Raw genomic sequence first — 7041 nt, 5'->3', positions numbered from 1 at the left:
CTGGCCTGGTGCCTGTCATCTTCCAAGGAAGCACAATCCTGGACTATGTGCTCTCTCTCAGGAAGACAGATGGATCAGCAAATCGTGGACTGGAGACAGGAACTCAGGCCCCACCTCTGGCTTGTCAATTCCAAGCCCCTCAGAACCTCTGTTGAACACTGCTGCCATGGCAACCGTGGGGGAAAACACCTGGCCGGAGGGAGCCTGCCAAAGCCCACTGTAGCAACAGCAAGGGACGAAGAGGGTATTTCCGGGGGAGTCCGTGAGCAATTAGAGACGAAGGGGCCAGATCTGAGCCAGCCAGCCTGAACAGTCTGGAAGTGTTTGACCCAGAGTTTAAACCAGAGAGGCTGACAATATAATTAAAAAAAAAAAATCAGTATAATTGCTTTTGTAAGCGCTAAAGCGAAGGACTCTTTTTGTAAGTTCCTTTCTCGTTCTTTATTCTGGGGCATGATGACCAATAAGAACATTGGCCTCCATTCCTGGCCCTTCATGGGGTTTATAATTACAGCAGATCCGCAGAGAGCTCCCAAACACCCTGGCCCGGCCAGGCGGAGACCAGCTGTTTGCACACAGACCTCGAAGGGAGTGATGCCTGCAGACAGTAAAACATGTTCTCATATTAGCGTCTTGCTCGTGAGCATTGCCGCACTACACTGTTAACAGAAGTCACAGGAGGCCAAGTGGCTTCCCTGGGTGTGTTTCTCCTCTCCGCTCTCCCCCCTACCTTTTTTTTTCAACATGGAGTTTTAAATTTCACGTTCTGTGATCTAACTTCCCATTTCCCACTCACAAACAAATGACATCTGGCCACTCTCAACAATAAACTTGGAAAGATGAGACATTTCCTGTTAGTTCTCTATGTAACCCCTGCTTAAACTTTCAAATTCCTGAAAGAATTGCCTGAAAAATAAATGGATCATTAAAAAGTGGGGTGGGGGGGCGGGGTTGGGGAACCTGCCGCAAAAGCCCTCTGGCAGTTAATGCCGATCAGTTTTTAGCAGTATTTCGGCTTTTTTTTTTTTTTTTTTTTTTTTTACCATGTTTTAGCGCTGGAAGATCAAAACAGATTTGTTACTCTGCACAACCACCTTATGGAAATAGCGACTGAGCAAGCCTTCCACGAGGCGGCTGGCTCCGGCATCACGGTGATTGCCCAATTCCTTTAAGTGGGGGTAGAAAATATTATTTTAAGGTACTCAGCTGGTTTTTAGCACCCTGCTTATCTACCCACTTGATTCCTAAGAAATTGCTTATGTGGCCCCATGACCTCAACAGCTACCCAACACTTCTCTCTTCTCTCAGATCTACATTGCCAAACCGGAACTTTCTTCCTCATCTTCAACCGCTGGCGGGGCATTTCTTCTTGGAGGCCCTGCCCTTACATCCTATTCAGCATGAGTGAGCCTTCTTACCCCTTGTGGGGGTACCAACTCTTTTCCCACGCTTCCTCTTTCTCTCCGTGATTCCAGCTTTCTCCAGGACCCAGTGCAAGCCGTGGCGTCATCACAAGGGGCCTGGGCTGCTCCCTCACTTGGCCGCTATAGACAGTGACCCCTGCTAACTCATCACACGTGCCCCTTCGTCCCATTCCTCCAACCACCAACTTCTGTGCCCTTCGTACCGCACTGGGACAAGTCCAGTGATTTCCTAATAGGTATCCCTCTGCCACTTCCTGTCCCCACGCACCTAGAAGGTACCGACAGCTAGTCTTTCTAGTGAACCACAGTAATCCAGCATTTTCCTCAAAGACTTGCAGTGCGTTCTCAACGCTCACACATAGTGTAGGCATCTTGGGGATGCCGGTCGGCAGTCGCTCTGGGCCCTGCGTGTGGTTGAATGCTCTGCCGTCCTGTGTTGATACTCTTACTGTTGGAACAAGGAACCCTGAATTTTCATTTTGCCTTGGGCCCTGCAAGATAGGTAATGGGTCCTGCTTCCATGCCAAGTCCAGACTCCTTAGCTTGGCTTTGAGAACTGTCATAGTCAGCTGGCCCCTCTTTCTAGTCACATAAGTAAATCTTGGCATCGACTCTCTGCCCCAGCCTTTCTGATGGATAGTCTGTTGTAATGGAACACACCGCGATCATTCCTGCTTCACCTTCTTTGCTCATTCAATTCCTCTCTCCAACCATACCTTCCCTACTCCCCGCTGTCCCTTTCGTGTCAACCGTACTCGTATTTCAGTATCCTCCTCCTGCCTAATCTCTCCCTTCACTCTATTCTGCTGGCAATGATGGTCGGCCTCATCTGGCTCTTGCATGCTTCTTTTTCGTACTTATTTTTCTCCTTTTACTCTTGAGCCTTGTTCTCTCAACCAGTATGTATTTGGGTTCAGGGCCATGTCTTAATGTCAGTGCCATCCTTGCAATACCTTGTGGGGTACATGGGTGCTACTTTTCCCTGTTTCTAGTGAGGCATCAGAATGTCTCTGCTTTAGGGACAGCTGGGTGGCTCAGTCAGTTAAGCGTCTGCCTTTGGTTCAGGTGGTGGTCGCAGGGTCCTGGGTTCGAGTTCCGCATCAGGCTCCTTGCTCATCAGGGAGCCTGCTTCTCCTGCCCCTCCCCCTGCTCGTGCTCTCTCTCTAGCTTTCAAATTAGTAAGTAAAATTTTAAAAAAAGTCTCTGCTTTATAAACAAGTAACAGACACAAAATGGGTTATAATTTAGTCAAGCGAAGAGTGGAAAACTGAACACGTCCATACATTAATTTAGTAGTTGCGGCGGGTCTGCCCTAAGCAGTAGACAGGCAGCTGGCAGAGTGGCTGCCAGCTCTCTGGGTGTCCACTGCGCCCGAGAGATGTTCTGCTGCTGGGCCCACAGACGCAGGCTGTCTCCTCTTCCACGCTGCCCTGAGGCTCACGGGAAACATTCTTCAACTCCCAGGTGGGGCCGTCCCAGCCACGTCCTCTGGGGTCTCGGTACCCACCTCCCCGTCTCATCTCTCCCATGCTTCTAGGCACGGTGGGGGGGGGGGGGCGCTTTCCCCCTCAGTCTGCACTAACTCAGGAAATCTAATTCATAAGGAATTTGCCCAAATCAGTGGTTTCTGCTCCGAGTTCCCTCAAAAACCCCGTCCTTCCGATCATTCAATCCCCGGGGCAGTGAACGCCTCCCCGTAGCTGCTTGCTTGGGCTGGAGCGAGGGTTCCGGGCCGGAGGAAATCCTGGGGAGTACGTAGCTCAGTCTTTCAAGTTACGTAACGCCTCCCACTCCTCCGTTCGACAGACACTAGGAGCCCTCCTTCCGCACGGCAGGCTCTGAGCCGGACGCTGGACGGAGCCCAGGAACCCCAGCCAGCGCCCCCGCCCCGTGGGCTCTACAGTGCATCGCAGATCTTCAGCCGAGAGCGAAGGGATTCGAAGTCTCCTCCGCTCTATGCAAACTCCTAGTCAGCGCTTCTGACGAGTCCCCAGGGAAGTGACTTTTGAGTCACAGAGGAAGAGGAACTATTGGACTTTTTCTTACACATACAGATAAAAAGGACAGCTCCTGGTGGGAACAAAAGAACTGTGGACCACACACTTGCAAACACACACACACACACACACACACACACACACGTTTGCTAGGACACTATGATTTCTTGGAGCTGTCAGGTTCTTCTTCCTTAAAATCCCCTCCCTTAGAGTTCATTAGGCTTCAAGCTTTGGAAAACAATGTGGGCACCTGTCCTTTCCTCGTGCCCCCTTTTTGAGAGTGACGGGCTGGGCAATGGGGGTTCCTGGTGGCAGGTGTGTTTCGCCTCCCCAGGTTTTCAGTCCCGGGGACAGGACTGGTTGTCCGCTCTGAGGGGAAGAAAATATTGGGCCAGAATGAAGAGTGGGAGCCACGCCACGCAGCGCCTGGGGTCCAGCCGTGGGGTGTCAGGCGGGGGGCCACTGGCCTGGTCAGTGCAGACTGCCTAATTCTTCCTCAGACGGTGCTGAGGAAAACGCAGCCCAGAAAGATCCTCACAGGGAGGCAGAGGGGACGCGTCAACACAGGAGGCCAGGCACATTCTGAGAAGAGCGGAAAAGAGAATTGTGAAACTCCCTAATGGCCCACTACAGAAAAGAGGGATTTGCTTTTCTAATGCCACAGAATCGCATCCGGAAAACACTAATTTTTTAATTCAGATTTATTTATGATCACAAAGGAAAGGCATCTTGATTTCTTGTTGTCTGGCGAAGTGTTTTTGATGGTGGGATTTTTTAAAAAAAGATAGTATGTCATTTATTAAGCTTTGCATAGAAAAATGAATCTTTTTTTCGTGTTTATTTGAAAAAGGCTGTTTTTTTCTCAAGAGGTTCTTACCAAACTAAAATCAGAATCCCGCCACGGAGGAAAACGAAGGCATTTTGACATTCATCACTACTTGTTGAGTACCCACAAGGTCCTGGGCCTGGCCGGCACTGTGGATAAAGGCAGGTAAGACGGTGAGACTGGATCCTCAAGGGACTTCCAGCCCACAGAGGGAGAGAGATAAATGCTGAGACGGAGTGTGAGGAAGGAGGCTAGAATTCCTGGAATAGCTTGCATAATTTGACCTGAAACTCTCCAACGGCTCCCATTTTGTTCTGAGCGGAAAGCCAAGTCTCTCAATGGCCCCCAAGGCCCTCTTCCATCTGTTCTGGCCCCTTTCCTCCACGACCCTGTCTCCTCTCTCATTGCTTCCCCCCCCAACCCCGCCCCAACACACACACCAACCACACTGGCCTTCTCACCATTCATGTCTGCCTGGAACATTCCTTGCAGAGATATGCTTCCTCCTTCAGGCCTTTACTCAGCTGTCACCTTCTCCATAAGGCTTTCCTCCTGCCCTAAACACATTTCACGACTCTTCCCTGCATCATAGACCTCCTGCAAACACACCAGGTACCCTCAGGGGTCCATGGGCCCACTTTGATATCTCCTGCATTAGAATTCCATGGGGTACTCATTCATATCCAGCTCCCCCAGCCTGTCCTCCTGAGATGTGTTTTAGTGGCTCTGGAGAGGAGCCTAGAATTCTGCATTCTAAAAAGCAGTTCCAGTGATTTTAATGATAGGGTCCAAGACCACCCTGAAAGAAAGAGAGAGAGAGAGAGAGGAAGGAAGGAAGGAAGGAAGGAAGGAAGGAAGGAAGGAAGGAGAAGAAAGAAAGAAAGAAAAAGAAAGAAAGAAAGAGAGAGAAAGAAAGAAAGAAAGAAAGAAAGAAAGAAAGAAAGAAAGAAAGAAAAAAGAAAAGAAAAAAAAAAAAAAGAAACCACTGAAGGATTTCAAATTGAGAGTGACAGGATTAGATCAGACCTGCAGGGAGGCCTAGGGACCACACTCCTAACCTCCAAGAGAGCATGGTGGTCTAAATCAGGGGCCAGCTAACTACCTCCTCTGAGTGAAATCTGGCCCTCCACCTGTTTTTGTATATAAAGTTTTATTAGAACATAGTCACCCCTATTCTTTTACATAATTCTTTTACATAATGGGGTTAAGTAGTTGTAACAGAGATTGTATGGTTGGCACAGCAAAAAATATTTACTATCTCACACTTTTCAGAAAAAGTTTGCCAACCCCTAGTCTAAACCAAGGGCTGGAAAGCATAGAGAAAAAGCGATCAATATTTAGAGACAAGATCAGATGAGTGGATGGGGTGAGGTGAGGGTGGGGAGGAGGACCTGAGCCCCTGAGGATGAGCCCCGGTCTCAATTTCAGACCACTGGCTGAAGGCAGGGCCAGCGGATGTAATGCATGTTGCTGGGAGAAGCCTGGAGTTCGTGTGAGGGTGGTCACTCTGCCGTGGAACATGCATTCCAGATATTCGCCAGGCTTAACACACAGTTTCTTTTTTTTTTCTTTTTTTTTAAAGATTTTATTTATTTATTAGAGAGAGAGAGAGAATGAGCAGTGGGGAGGGGCAGAGGGAGAGGGAGAAGCAGACTCCCAGCTGAGCAGGGAGACTCATGTGGGCCTCGATCTCAGAACCCATGACCTGAGCTGAAGGCAGACGCTTAACAGACTGAGCCACCCAGGCGTCCCCTTAACACACAGTTTCATTGGGATTTTCTATAGTTTGTTCCCACCAGGCTGGTCTTCTCGTCTCAGAAATAAGACTAACAGCTTTCTCAGAGGAACCTCACACACAAATCTAAAATGCATTACCTCAAAAGCTATGTATATGTGTATATATATGTATATACATATTTATATATATTTATATTTATATATATACTGTATTACCTTATTTATCCCCATCATCCAATGAAAAGGTACAATTATTTTCACTTTACAGATCAGAAAAATGAGGCTTACAGGTTAAATAATTTGCCCAAGAACCAGTCTGAGTCCAGAGCTCTTAACATTGCCCTTTGCAAACTTGAAACTTTGCTAGGTACTTTTTATGGTTTGGTTTTTAGAAGACCACTCCCAGGGACAGGTAATGGAGGATTCCGTTGCTTGTGCGTTTCCACCCAGAGCTTGTCTTACCCTTTGCTTCCTGTTTCAAAATCAGTTTCTGATCCATAACAAAACATTACACTTAATCCCATCTACAGTAACTGAATATTTTTATTACCAGTTGTTGTGGAGCCCTGCCAAGGCTTTTGATAAGCTAAATAAAACTAAATAAAATAAGTCCCAGCCATTGGTAATTGGTTCACGCTGATTGATGGGCTCGATACTGAAGCAGGAGATCCAGAGCTGAAAACCACAGTGCTCGCCTATAGGTAGCCTGCGAGCCCCGAGCTGATGATGGTCCCACGGACTTTTAGCGCAGACTTGCCCGTTGTCACGTTAAAGCCCGAGTGTATTTCCTGGCCAAGAGGAAGGAAAATGAAATCTTTATTTACTCTCTTTCTTTCGTTCGTCCGCTAAAGGACACGGCAAAGCTGCTGCTTTGTCAAAATGAAGAGAACGGGGTTTATTTACCAGTTGACTTCAAGAAAGACAATACAGCAATCTCCTGTTAAGCTGGAATTACTCTCCTACAGAAGACTGAGACTGAAACCGAAGGAGAGGGTAGCAACAGGAAAAACAGTAAAATGCTGTTTACCATTTTTTTAAAACACACAGTAAATGACGG

This window comes from Ursus americanus, chromosome 9 (assembly GCF_024610735.1).
Source record: "Ursus americanus isolate L20-20 chromosome 9, mUrsAme1.1.p, whole genome shotgun sequence".
NCBI classification, from domain to species: domain Eukaryota; kingdom Metazoa; phylum Chordata; class Mammalia; order Carnivora; family Ursidae; genus Ursus; species Ursus americanus.
This window is presented reverse-complemented; position numbering follows the sequence as displayed.